The sequence below is a fragment of the Ambystoma mexicanum genome, chromosome 8, assembly GCF_040938575.1.
Source record: "Ambystoma mexicanum isolate Mex_15411 chromosome 8, UKY_AmexF1_1, whole genome shotgun sequence".
Lineage (NCBI taxonomy): Eukaryota > Metazoa > Chordata > Amphibia > Caudata > Ambystomatidae > Ambystoma > Ambystoma mexicanum.
Genome location: NC_090929.1, coordinates 441,799,263 through 441,814,256, shown reverse-complemented (window position 1 = coordinate 441,814,256; position 14,994 = coordinate 441,799,263).

The window sequence follows — 14,994 nt, the reverse complement described above, 5'->3', positions numbered from 1 at the left end:
TAATTCGGGAGGACCACATGGCTTCCAACCCGTGGAGTCTATCGTCCATACTCTCAACCTTCCTGTCGAGACCTGCGGCCTATGTCAGTGCAAAAGCCCCTTTTTTCCTCCAATAAAGCTGCCATATCCTGTCTCATTGACCTCTCCTCTAGTGTCATCTTGTGGCTGGATAGGGAAGTTACTTCATTGGTACGCTCAGCCGGTGAGACAAACTGGAATTTCAGGAGGTTAGATCACCAGTCCATTCATTAGGGGGTGTGAGGTCCTTCGTCAGAAACCACAGTACTTTACACCACCTCCAGGGGACCCTCTCTCTCCTTCAAGTTTCTACATAGAACTGCGTGCAGGCTCATGCCAGTACGCAGTGGGGCAGGGTCATCAATTCAGAAAAGTTCATAGGTCCCGTGGCCCACAGAGTCCCTCTTTGGGACTCTATGTCCCGCCTGACTGATGCAGTCTAGCAGGTCTTTACTTTCCTTCAACAGGACCGTTATTACTGCTTCACTCATGGAGTCTGGGAAGGACCCTGCCTCAAAGGCCTAATCATGAACTTTCATAAACCAGGGGACCAGGAGTTCTTCATATTGACAAAAAAAATCTACCGGGAAACCATCTCCCCCTTGGGACTTGCCTTTATTCATGGACCTCAATGCCCCACTTACTTCTGATTCCTCAATAGGTTCCTCTAACCTATTCTTAAATTCCCCTACCAAGGTTGGCAGCTGTACCAGATCTAGCATCTCCTCTGCCTCTTCTGCCGATTACATGTCTTCGATTGTATATAGGGATTGGTAAAAACGTTGATCCCCTCTTGGGTGGTGACTAGCTCCCCCGATTCCCCTCTAACTTGTGTGATGGTGTGTTGAGATTGCTCCTGGTGGATCAATCAGACCAGCAGTCACCCTGCCCTATCCCCTTCTCCATGAATCCGCACATCCCGTTTGCTCCCATCAAATGTGGACAGTGAATCCTGCGTTTCCCAATAAGACCCCAAGACTTCATCAGTTCCTTCCCTTTCTCCGATCCCCCGCCATCTCCCTTTCCAATTTGGTTAAACCCTCTTCTAGTCTCCGCAATTTATCCTGTAACACTTTCCTCACATCTGTCGTCCTAGATATACAGATCCCCCTGACGGTTGTCTTAAAGGCCTCCCATAAGGTGCCCAGCCATCTCCCTAAAATGCTGTACTATTTCCTCCCGCAATGTCTCCCTAAATGCTTCGTCCTCCAGTCTCATAACCGAGAATCGCCACAAATGTAATAATGATCTCCGCCTAATTCCCTCCAAGTGTGTTACTAAGGGCGAGTGATCCAATCGAACCCTCCCCAGAAATGCTATTCGTTCAAATTTGTGAAAGCTCTCCGACACCACAAAAATATAATCTGTACACGAATAGGACCTATGCACCCCAGAAAGGTAGGAGTAGCCCCGCTCCTGTCCATGTGACTCTCGCCACAATTCCACCAATACCAGGTCAATAACCACCTTCCGTAAAGATGATGCTCCTGCTGTTTCATTAGGCTTGACCTCCCTGTGCTATCCAGTTCCAGGTCTAGGAGGCAGTGAAAGTCACCTCCCCATACGAATACCCCTTGCTGGTGTCCCCCCATCAACTGCAGCACCGATGGAAAATATTCTTTGTCGTCGATGTTTGGGGCATAGGAATTCACCACATAGATCCCTTTCTTCCATCGCACCCAGGAGAACCACCGTCCATCCTACATCATCCGTCCCCACCTTGTTCAACTAAATAGGGACCCCCGCCGCCACCCAAATCAGTACACTCCAGGCATACTCTGAGTAAATCGTTACCACCACTGTCCCACCCCACCACCTCTTGAGCAGTTCCAAATCTTTCTTTACCATGTGAGTCTCTTGCAACAAGGCTAGTTGCACCCCATGTTGCTCCAGAAATCCCCCCACTCTCTGACATTTCAATTTCTTACCTAGCACTCGCACATTCCAGGTGCCAATTGTCAACCCGTCACCTTTCATGCTGGGCATAGCAACTTTTTTTTAATACTTGCCCTATCCCCCTTCATTTCGCCACTGTATTTGATAATTCGTCTTAGTCTTCTTTGATAATTCGATCATAACTTCCAACCAACAGGGCAAATGTGCCCTAACCATATGGTTAACTAACCTTCTCCAAATTAACTCCCCCAACTGGTTCCTCACCCCCTCAATCCCGTCCTCATCCCTTCCCCCTTCTCCCCTGCCAACCTCAGATCCCCAATGTCCCTCAACCCCCCCTTTCCCATTGCCTTTTTGTTGCCCACTCCTGACTTCCCTTTTCCTCTTGCCAGGATCTCCCCCCTCACCATCCCCCATTCCATCCCTCCCATCTCCCTTTCTCTTACTCCCCAGGTCACACCGTTCAATCTTGTCCCCTCCATCTGTGAACCGGTGACTGCGAGTAACGGGGTATCCTACTTCCGCTTCCCACCCCACCCATCACAGTTGGCATGCTCCCATTACTGCCTACAAAGAAGCGTATCCCTTACCCCAGTACGTCATAACTGCCCGAACTTCCTTAGGTCCCTCATAATCAACCCTCAGGTTGCACATCTCCATTCACCCTTTTCCCACGCTGTTCCCCCTTCCATGGTTCAGACTTCAACCAGGCCCACACTTCCTGTGGCATTGAGAAAAAACAGGATTTGCCTTTGGTTATAATCTTCAGTTGTGCCGGGTAGAGGTCCGGCAAGATGCAGAACTTTGCTGTGCCCACTGCATAGTAACCTGTCCTGCTAGAGTCCTGCAAAATGGAGTCCCAGTCTCTGAAGTTAAGTATTTTTGACATAATCACACGCAGCGGGTCCCCGGGGGTGGAGACCTTGCCCGGTACCTGATGCGTCAGTTCCACAGTAAACAGTTTCGAGAGGCCTTTCACTCACACCTGCTTCAGGAGTAGATGTTCAATAAACAACTCCACACTAGGTCCTTCTTTCTACTCCGGCACCCCCACCAGGCATATTTTGCATCATTGCGAATGCCTTCGGTGTCCTCTGCCCTGGCCCCCAGGGTCCTTGTTGCTCCAACCAGGCCAGATATTTGGTTCTTGAGGAGATGCACGCCGTCCTCCACCGCACTGACCCTCTGTTACACTTCTGTCACCCTCTCGCACACCTTGTAGAGGTCTGCTTGCACCAGGGACACATCCACTCTCACCTCTTTAATACTTCCCTCCAAAGATGTTCTGGTGGCCTGTATAGCCTCCATCAAGGACTCCAGGGTTACTACAGCAGCTCCCCCTTTTGATACACTGGTATCTTCCTGGGGCAAATCTCTGGTTTAGATTGTTTCTGCTTCTAGTCCATGAATTTGTCAATTTTTGGTTGGCCTTTGACCATGTTTACTTGCAGAGCCTTCCATCCTCCCAGTTCCTTCTCTCTGATGAGATCAACCCCAACCTGTGGTGCCTCCACTGTGCCTGCCACCAGTCGTGCCTTCCGAACACCCAATCACTGGTGCCCACCTGATGTTACCAGGCACCTGGAGGTCAATACGCTCCAGTCCAGTCTCTGCCAACCTCCCTCTGGGTATTAGATTTGTCTCTTCCAGCCGATGGAGCCTTTATACAATCCGAAATCATTGGTAGCTGCCCCTTTCAAGCAATCTTCTCTTCAATGGATTGAGGCAAGTAGAGCCCCTCTCTGAGAGGCTGCTTGTCCCCAAGCTCCCTGTCCCTCTTTTGTGTTGTGTCAGACAACACCAGGGGGATTTTACTGATGTCTCTCAGCAGGGCTGCGTTCTGCGCTTGCAGCTCCCAGTGTTGCACCTCCTGACCACTGAGGATCCCTTGTACCTGTGCTGCATCAGGTCGCTGGGGCCATCTCCCATGCAGGCTTTGCGATCCTCCTAATATTTGTATATCAGCGACATGGGGTTCAGTGCCGGTGCTAGGCTCTGCTTACGGCCGCCTCCGGCTACAGTCGCCTCCGCTTGGCCCACCGTCTCACCTGCCTCACTGTCGGTGTACTGTGTGGGCCCACGTCCCCGTCGCCGGAGCAGAGCAGCTCACTGTGTCCCTCCTTTATGCTGCGATCAGCCGCTCGCCAGATGTTTCTCCGTGCCGATCAATTCCGTGTCTGGGAGGGTTTCAGATCCTCTCCGGCACCTAACGCAGATGCTGCTACATTGCTGTGGTGTCTCCGATTTCTCCCAGCCCACTACCTACAGGGCACTCCGGTGGCCATCTTGGCTAGTCGAGTTGTGCGCTGTCTCTCCTCAGGGCTTCGAGGTCCATTAACACTGCAGAGGGGTTTCTCCGACCATCAAACTGCACTGGGTGAGTCGCTGACTTTTCTTCTCACCATCGCTGCTATCTGTTTGAAAATGACTGTGGTGGAACGGCTATTTAACTCAGGATTTCAGCGGACACTAGTAGGAGCCGAAGGGAAGCACGTCTTCATGCTGCGCTTGCTAGCCATGCCATCTTCTGCTTGCATACTTGTATCTTAGGCAAGGTTACACTTCCATTCGGCTCACAGCCTTAGTTAGATGGGGTTCTGGCTTTTAGAAAGGCTGCTTTCAGGCTTAATAGGGCAATACTCTTGGTTTGGGTAATGCTTGCTCTCCCTTCAACTGTAGATACAATATTTAAATGCTTATTTTTAAGGCACACGCGACCATGTCTTCATACAGTTTACAATGTTTAAAGTATTCAACAATGGTTTTCTGTAGGGTTTGCTCTGCACACGAGTGAAAAGAGAAATTACTGATCACACACAAGTGCTACTTTCTCATTGTCCCATTGTTAAAAGATCAACAAACAACTTCAGCTTGCTTCTGTCTATACACAAGTGAAGATGGGACTGGATACTGTTGCCGGCAGTGTTTGCACAAGGAATCAGAACGCCAGATTTGACTCATCGGTTTCTGTAATACTTGTTCTGCGGGTTGCACAACTTTGACTACTTCAGGCACACTTCTGCTGCTTCTGGATTCACAGGGACCCACACCCTTCCTCACTGAAGGTATCTCCGGTATGGCCACTCAACAAAGGAACCCCTCTCGCTCCTGAGACCTACGGCTTGCCTGCAGCTCATCGCCTGCGTCTCCGACACACTTCTGCAATGGCAATCTTCACAATCAGGCTCACATAGGGAAAGGCAGCCTACCTGCACACCTTCCACTGTGCAGCCTCTGCAACTCAGAGTTTGGGGAACAGGACCCTCACAGAACAAGTAGGTGAAATCTGCTGCATCAACGTTTTGGCGTCCCTTTGGTTCTCCCACCTCTGCCTAAATTGCCAACAATGTGTCTTCTTCAATCTGCCTCTGCTACTACAGCACACACTCCAGTCACAGTTCCAACTATGTCTGATTACCTGCACCTGAGGGGGCCTTGTATGCCTCCCAGGTTCTTTCAGGTGTGGGATGTTAGGCTTAATTGCCTGACTACTGCTACAGCATACCTCTTCAGTCCTCTTCCTGATCCCAGTGCTCATGGGATTGTGGGACTCATAGTCCCCAACAACAAAGTTGGTTCTTTTAACTTCTGCTGTTTGGCAAGCAGCTATCAAAAGTGTGGGATTATGGTGGGTGTTAAACAGGGGGTTCCCAAGTCTTCCTGATCTGTTTCCCCCCGCCCCCCATGTGATCCTACTGCAGTACACCGCCCACAGGGTCGGGATCAGGAAGTGTCTGCCTTTCCCAGGCCAAATGAGGGTCCCAGGTCAGGTTTCTGGGAAGAATCATTACTGATTCATCATACAGTACATGTCAGGGGAGTGAAGCAAGTGGGCCTTAAAGAAGTATAGAAATCAGCGTCTGGGACCCAAACCAAAGTGACCGATATCAGTAGATAAGTCATCCTCCTCGTGGCAGTACCTGGCAGGAGAGTGAACCAAGTGGACCTGACAAGAAAGGGGGAGCGAACAGGGTCTGGGACCCAAATTAGTACAAGGTGAATATTGGAGGGTGGACCCCTCTAAACAGTGGTAGAGAAAAGACCACTGACGGGCTAAGGAGAGCCTGGAAATGTTGCTAAAGTTACCTAAGAAAACAGGGGAAGAGAGCCATTCCTCTGATCCTAACTGGAACGTTTTGAAACTAGACATCCAGGTGACAGGAGCCATTCCCCTTGTACACAATTGGATCTTTGTTGTCACTGACACCCAAGGGGAGAGAGTCATTCCTCCTGGACACATTTTGAACTTTGTTGCGACTAACATCCAAGGGAAGAGAGTCATTCCCCTATGGACATAATTGGAACTTAGGTGAAACCATTATCCAAGGGAAGGGAGTCATTGGGTCTCATTACGAGGACGGCGCCATCCTGCTGTTGCAGTAAGCGGGTTACCGCCGCGCTGGTAACAGAATCCGCCACCTGACTTCCCGGTGCCACTGGGACATTACAAGTCCCGGCAGAGCAGGAAGTCAGGCGGCGGATTCTGTAAGTACCCATGGGACTCCATGGGAATGGGTTCACAGAAGCACTGGTACTGTTGTTAATGGTGCCAGTGCTTCTGTGACAGCTCCGTCTACCGGGGCCATTGCACCCGGCTGGTGGGACCTGCCGGGTGCAATGGCCCCGGAAAGGCAGAGTTGGAGTGTGGCGGTTCGGAAAGGGTGCTGGTATGGTGCGACCGGCACCCTTATTTCCAGACCGCCACACTTGGAATGAGACTTTCTTTTAAAACACCAGGAGAAGAGTCATTTCCCTGGTAAGAGAATGTTACCTTTGATTAAGACTCTTTAGTTATAGTGTAAGAGATAGAGGTAAGGTTTTGAATCAGGACGGCACTTTCTTCAGTTACAGACATTCTGACAGACCCTTTAGCTTTTAGTTTGAGGTAGGGAAACCCCTCTTAGAGTTAGAGATACCTAGGTTTTTTAACTAATAATTGAATTTTATTTAATTCAATAAAAGTCTTTGCCAACCACCATGACACCTCCTGATCATTTGCCTTCTTCTGCACCCTTACAGACCATATGCATCTAATCCAGTGTAAATCATTCAAAACATCACCCTTACTAGGCACGCTTGTCACTGACAAAGGATTAAACTTATTGGCACCAAAGCGAGTACAAGTATTGTCACAACATTTTCAATAAAAAATGTTAATATTACCCAACTAAATGGTATTCATTTCATCAAATGCGTAACGATAAAAATAAGAGTAGACCTTGCCATAAGTTGAGCACAAGCATATTTTCTCGTCTGGTGCACAACAGTAAAATTAATGCAAAGTAACTGCTGAATATGAACATTTCTAAGCCTGCAAAAGGTAGTAATGAAGAAAAAACAAAGTCCTATTTTCTCACCTAACATCCCTACTTCATACACACACTCCTGTTTCTTAGGAATGTGCAGAATAGCTCTCAAATCGTGTTCTAGAAGTCCTGGCATTTGTATGACATGACATTTTGTCTTCCTATATGAATTATAAACGCAACGCTTCTTGTAACCGATATGGTATGATGTTAACTTAAACGCCAAGACTTGTTTATCACTTCCCACCAGACCTGGCACAAATTGAGATCCCTGCAAACTACCTTACATATGGCCGTACTTATTTATTTATCATGTGTATGGCGACTATGCAGCCAAAGGTGTTTCCAGGTGCCACAAGGCAGGGGGTGGGAACACAGGAGAAAAAACAATAACATTCCAACTAGACCATGTGAGATTCGGATTGTGCAAGTGCAGAATAGGAAGTGCAAGGGAGAGAGCAAGTCAAGGGCGTTGGGATGCATAAGGGGAGGGAGGGGACCCCAGGGACTGGGCAAGTGCTAAAGAGGACCCAAGAGGGCAAGTGCCAGAGGGGTGGGGGTGAGGGTCAACTAGTGCCATACTAAGACTTGGACACAACCAAGAAAAGCCTGTGTGGTAGCCACCTTCTTGTAATCATTGTTTAACACATTTAAATATAATGGGTCTCATTACAAGTATGGCGATAAGTGGTAAAATTGGTGGTAAATCAATTACCGCCAACTTTACCACCACACCAAATGCTGACATCTGAAAATGTGGCGTTAATTCCGCCGGCAGAATGACCTCTGGTGGAATCATGCCCCCCACAGCAAATCTACCTGTAATTCGCAGAATTAGCGCTGGAGGTAATTCTGCCAGCGGAATTAACACAGAAAATACAAAACCTATTACTGCATAATTACAAGGTCAAAATCAGCTGTATTACCTCCAAATATTGTAGGAAATTCAGCCACAAACAAAGTGCAGTTACCGCCACCAAAAAGGTGACTGAAATGAAGGCACAGGTGCACCAGATCGACTCTGGAGGAGAGGAAAAGGGCTATAACTTCTCCCAAAACACATCCAAGCAACATGCAGCCCCAAGCAGATGTCGATTATGGGATCCACAACCTACTACTATACATCCAGCTACAGCAACATGCAAGACCCCAGCAGTGAAGGAGACAGGCACTACAAAGGCGCAGGAGATGTCTGCTGCAGAGGGCACTCATACCACATGTCTGCCTATCCCTGTGGACACTGACGGACAGCCAATTAGTGACCCTCTATCGACTGGACCGTCTCACCATCACAGACTTGCTGACCCTGATCCAGGCCGATCTCCAGAGTGCCATTGCAACCAGAACTGCCATCTGCTCCTGGTGAAGCTTGTGCCTGTCCTACACTACTGTGCCACGGGTGGATTCCAGCACACTGTCGGTACACTGCATGGGATGTCCCAGTCCACGTTTTCAAAGGTGCAGGACCAAGCCCTGGATGCACTCATGAGGCATGCCCATCAGCAAATCTCCATACCTATAACCCAGACGCAGGTGCATGCTGCAAAGGCACATTTCGACACCATTGCCCATTTCCCAAACACCATAGCGGCATTGGATTGCACACATGTGCCATTGTTGCGCCCCAGGCAATGGAGCAGGCATACCAGAACAAGAAACAGTACCATTCCATGAATGTCCAAATGACATGTGACACAGACCTCATATTCAGCCACTGCTGTGCCCGATACCCTGATGCCACACATGATACCATGATATGATATGATATGATATGGCATTTGTACCGCGCCTATACACCAGTGTTTCAAGATTTTATATGATACTGAGGAACAGCACCCAACCAGCGTACATGGAAACACACAGAGGACTGATTACCTGCCTTGTGGGTGTAGAAATGGGCCTTTAGTCACTGTAAAGCAGGCCCACCCTTAAAGAGTAAGTGCACGCTTGTCCGTATAGCAAGTTTATTGTACAAACGGCCGGGAGGGGTTAGATGACATCAAAGAGTCAAACTAACCTGTCTCCCTGACCCACACAAAGAACATGCATTTTATATAATTTGAAACAGTTAAAACACACCCAGAGTTTTTGTTACAAAGTCAACCACCCACACATGATTGGTTAAACCTACACAATGTAACCATATTCCCTTCAGTTCCCACACTTCTCATTGGATACATTAATCTAAGCACCATCCTCTTTAACTTACAATTGCATGTTTCATATTTACACTACTCCCCTCTCTAGGGCCCTTCCATATTTGGTCATAGCCCCATCTGCTAGTTACACAGTTTACACAACTTACAAACAATTTTAATTATCACAGGTTCCATCTGGTTAGAAACCTGGGCCGGGAGGATAGTCGGGGGCAACATGCTTGCCTTGGAAGCAAGACGACATGGAGCAACACAGGTTCAATCCCTGGGTCCGCGCTTAGAAAACTCTGGGTATTAGGCACATTATAAATAACCAGTTATATATAGTATTATAGGGCCTGCGGTTGCAGCCCTGTAGTTATGGTTAAGTTGCTCAACCTATAGGAAGAGCACTTTTTGGGCGGCTTATAACTTCACCCCCCCAAACGAATCATTGCAAAACTTTTCAGAACCTGTACATGGCCCCGTCAGATTGATCCTGCAAAGTTTGGTGAGGTTTCGTCAAGGGGCAGGCAAACATATTGGGGGGATTAAAAATGTGTGGTTTTGCCCATTGACGCAATGGAAAAAATATTTTGCTCACGCCTACAGCCCAAACCACTGGATGAATTTTCTGCAAATATGCGGCAGGAGCGACGGCTTGGTCCCAAAAGTGTGCTTTTGTAAATATGGTGTAAATCCGTCCAGTAGTTTTTTTTTTAAATGACCAAAAAATAGGTAAAATAAAATGAGTGATATCTGGGTTCAGTCCGTGGACTTACTTCATTTTTCGGTCCGCGGACGGGCGATAGGTTGGCCCAGAGGGCAGCGTGAGGTCAGCAGACATCAGACGCACCCACTGATTGGATGGTGAAAAGAATGAGGTGCGTCATATTTTTGGAAAAGCCCGCCATGTTGGATTCACAGACAGCGGCCTGTGTCAGCGAACAGAGTGATAAAAGCATATGGAAAAACACAATATTACACTTGTCAAATGTATTAAACAATGTTTGGGTAGGTGAAGGGTGATGAGGATGGGATGGGATATGGCCTTAAAAAGCCAAAACAGAGGCGCTTCTCCTCCAATGTCCGCCTATAGTTTGGGGACAGTCCTGTAATGCTCGCGAACATCTGAGTTGTTCAGGGGAATCTATGATTATTTGTGCATTTCAGGGTTGGTGAAAAGCAGTTTGTGGATGGGTTATAACTTTGGTGCCACTCAATGAATCTGCGTGATAATTTGGAATTTCATTGTACACCTGATTCTGAATGAGTTTGGAAAATGTGGTGTTGTTATGTTAAGAGGTGGCAAAATTAGAAGGGGGTCTCAAAATATTGTAAAGATTTATACATGTGATGCCATTGGACGAACCTGCACAAAAGTTTGCAAAAATATTTTAGATCTAGATATAAATGTTTTTGCAAAGTTTGGTGGGATTTTGTCAAGGGAGGGCTAATACATTTTTAAATGACTTATAACTTTGTTGCCATTTGACGAATGTGGACAAAAGTTTTCAGAAAGATTATAGACCCAACCTTGAATGTATGTGCAAGGTCTGGATGGATTTTGTCAAGTGGGGGCTAAGTTATATGACTACTGTATGTACGTACATTTGGACACTTTTGAAAAAATAAAACAGGGGCGGGTTTCCAGAAAACTTGTGTGAGGAGTATTGGCAAGGACCTGAAAGCATGGTTTTGCAAATGTGTTTTATTTTTTGATAAGTGTCATAATGTAGGTACAGAAAATAGTGATGGTGACTGGGGCATAGCCTGTGGCCATGGGCAGTGGCCAGATTGTCCGGGTCATGGCATAAGGTCATGACCCGTCCAATCTGTCTACTGGCCATGACCACGAGGGACAACCAATGGGGATAAAGTGGCCATGTCCACCAGGAACCAGCTATGTGGTAAAGTTTTTCGAAATTGGGATTGGTTTATAAGGGAAAAAAATGTGATTTCAGTAATATGGTCATAGTGTTCTTTCTTGGCCTTCTGCAGGCTGCCATGGAAAGGCAAGAGGGACTCTGTACGGAGCCCCGCCTTCCCTTTCCATGGTGGCCATCTTGGAAAACGATTTTCCTTCCTACAGTGGGACGCCACGCGCGTCCCGGGTGTAGGAAGAAAAATCTTTTTTGTTTTGTTTTAGCAACCCGGGGTGCTAGTGGCCTTCATCCCCTATTGCAGGGGCTGCAACGGGGATAACAGTCCGGAGCCCTCGTTATCTGCCCTCGCTTCGCTTGGGCCGATAACTTGGGCTGGCGGGACGTTATCCCCCATTACAGTCCCTGGAAGGGGGAGTGAACGCCCAATTATTCCCATTAGCATAACACAAAATGATAATGGACATGTTGGAAAATCTTATAGAGTCTATGTACTTTACTGAGAAATGTAAAGTAGATGGAGTCTATAAGACTTTTACTTTTTAGTTCTATTTTTTAACTGTGAATGGTGATTCCTAAAGGAACCTTTTTTGTTGTTTTTTATTTTTGTTTTGTTTTGCAGGAGAGGTTAGAACGTAAGGTGGGGAGGGAAATGAGGGAAGCAGCACCAAGCGCTAATATGGAGGGCAGGAGGACAGGGGAAGATGTTGCACATGTGTTACATCTAAAGTAGGGGGCAGTGTTTCTCATGCTCCTTGATTACAGCTTCAAAAGCACTTCAAAATTGCTCCCCCCTGCAGAGTGGTGTGTTGCAGTATATACACAGGACAGTTGTCCTAGAAAGATATGGATTAACAGCCTCTTTTATTGCTTACGAGGTAGCTGGTGGGATTGTGTGTGCCGCAGAAGTAGGCTGTGTGGTAACAGTATTGGTTGAGGAAGATGAGGTGGAGGAAGACAGCCTAATACTTACTAAGAAAGGAACAGCCTTTCGGAGAACATTGCAGTGGTTGGATTGGGTGTGGCGGCGCATGGAGGTGGTCCCTTAGGAGTACTGTCCAGGCACTCTGTGCTCAGTTCATTTCACTTTGGTAGCTTTAGCCTTTGGTACATTCTCAACAGTGGTAAAGAACCGCCACACCCATGATTCTCTCTTGGTGCTAGAGGTAGGCACTTCCTCTACCTCATCTTCTTGGTCCTCTTCCTTGTCTTTGGAAGTACTGCGCTTTTTTTTGTTGTGTAGGTGCTCCAGCTGGTGGTGGTGGTGGTGGCTCTTGGGGAGGAGGGATGGCAATAGCTGATGCCTTTTTTAAGATAAATAGCAGTTTTGCTAATATTCTTCCAAGTATGTGCGCTGTACTAAAGTTTTAATGGCTAATGAGTAAGAATAGGTGTAGGAGCCGTGCAAGGGGTACATTTTGGGCATGAACGCACGCGTACAGTCACGTGATCCTGTCCGAAAAAAGTCTGCAATGACGTCAAACGTTCGCGAATGTCGACGGACCCAAAAACAGTGGAAAAAGTTGCAAAAAGTGTATAGCAGTGTTAAAAATTATACTAAAGATGGGAAATGGCAGAGGTTTAAGGTGAAACTTTGTAAATTGGACAAAAATGAATGTTGCTATAATGGGGTAAGTATGATATTAGTAAGTTGTAGGAAATCAGCATGCACTGGTAAACACCAATGAAATTCACAGACTTTTTTTTGTTAAAGGGACGTTATGGTTAAGTTGCACTAATAAAAACCTATGAAATTAAATGCAAAAAACGTTGTTAAAGGGAAGTTATGGTTACAAATTAAAATGAAAAACCTCGGAAATTCGCCAATTATGGTAAGCTAAGCAACCACAACTCACGCCACCACCGTGCACTGCTACGACTAACACCCAGGAACCATTTCCCTGTTCGCTGTTCGCTCCACGGACTAAAGTCTCATTGGCCTGCAGTATGCGGTGATGTCAGCGAACATTGGACGCGGTCGGTGGTTGTCTGGAGGGAAGCGTGCTGTGCGTCAAACATTTTGGGAAACGCCGGCATTGTGTATCGGAGGGCAGTGCAGCGCCGGAAGGGCCTGGAAAATATACTTTACGCCATGTGGTCGTGGGAAGAAGGGATGGAAAGGGTGGGGGGTTGACAAGTGGTTCATCTGATATATCTCACTAGGTGGAAGAAGACAATGGTGTGCCTGCATTATCTGTGCGTATTGCGCACATTTGTGGGTACCTCCACAGGGGACTACCTTGTGTGGTGAATGTAGGCAGCCTGCATTATGGCATGAGAGCTGGTGCAGTGGCCTCTTTCTGTGGTAACTGATGACAGATCAATGGCAGAAGGGGAGTGCATTGCACATGATATGAACATTTTAACATACAGTGTACTATGGTGTGTTGCGTGCGGTAAAGCTGTAGGCCCTTTGATGCATGGATGGAGGCCTTGCACTGACAATTATGTGCCCTAGTTGCAAGTAGGTTTCATATTGTTGCCTTGTGTGTGTGGTTTGTCAACATTGCATACACTGTTGGTTCCATGGTTGTGGGGATTGTTAGCACATCCTACAGTGTGTACCATGGCTGGACCTGATGGAGTGAACAGTCCTGCAGTGTGTCCACTGGGTGCAGTGTTGAAGTAATGTGTGCATAGAAGTGGATAGGTTTGAACTGTATATTTTATTGGCTTTGGTACTGTCCATTGCACGGAGTGCTGACTGCTGTACTGCACCATGAAGTATTGGTTTTGTGCACCTAATCGAGTGCTGGGAGCAGGGCCACCGTTGTGAAGATTTTGTGGTTGGGTTGGCAGTAATACAATGCTATGTGAATAGGAGTTGGTAGGGGTATTTGACCCTGTGGTATGTTTGTGGATTCTGCTAACTGTTACATGTGTGCATGCATCACTGTATTATGGTGGGGGGTTAGGTAGAAGGGTTGCTGCCTATGTTACGTTTGTGGATTGTGGTACCTGGCCACATGTTTGCCTGGATGGCTCCGTTATGTTGTGCTGGGTGTGGGAAAGGTCTACACTGTTGGGTGCATGGCAAAAGGCCATAGGCCGTAGGCCATGCACCCAAGAGCGTAGGCCTTCACCACAGCCACCACAACATAATGCATGCAAATAAATATGTGTACCCCTGCCAATATCTCAAAGGAAGATACTAAGTTCAAACCATCTAGACTAGTGTAAATGTCTAATCTAGTTTTCTATTTTACAGCCTCCTTACTTTTGGAGATCTGTGAATGATCGGTCTGAGAAAGGTCACCCACTAAACATATGGTAAACAAACATTAAAGGTTCAGAGGCATGGAGGAAAAGGAGCTCCTCTATATCAATGATGCTCCTAGCAACAGTGTAATCAAAAAACGGTTTAATTAAAGCAACACAAATAAAATGCAATACTTATAATTCATTGATGCTGGTGATATATGTATGAATTCAAATTCTCAGTAACATGTAATAAATGATAAGTATAAGTGTTAACATTCAATCCCGCAATATATCAATTTAATACATAAAGTGGTATGAAAACACCAGTTCTACAGTTTCAAAGCCAAATGTAGTGCCTAGAGTGCACTCTAGAGTCTGGAGGGTTTCTAATTCGCCCTCCAATTTAGTGCCTTGAGTGCAGAGTCTGGAGGGTTTCTAATTCGCCCTCCTAATGCAACGTCTCTGCGGATCGTGTTCCAGGGTCATGGGGTACAAGACATCTTTGCCAACATGGGAATTAGTGACAAACAAAATCTAAAGACAGGGGACCAATTA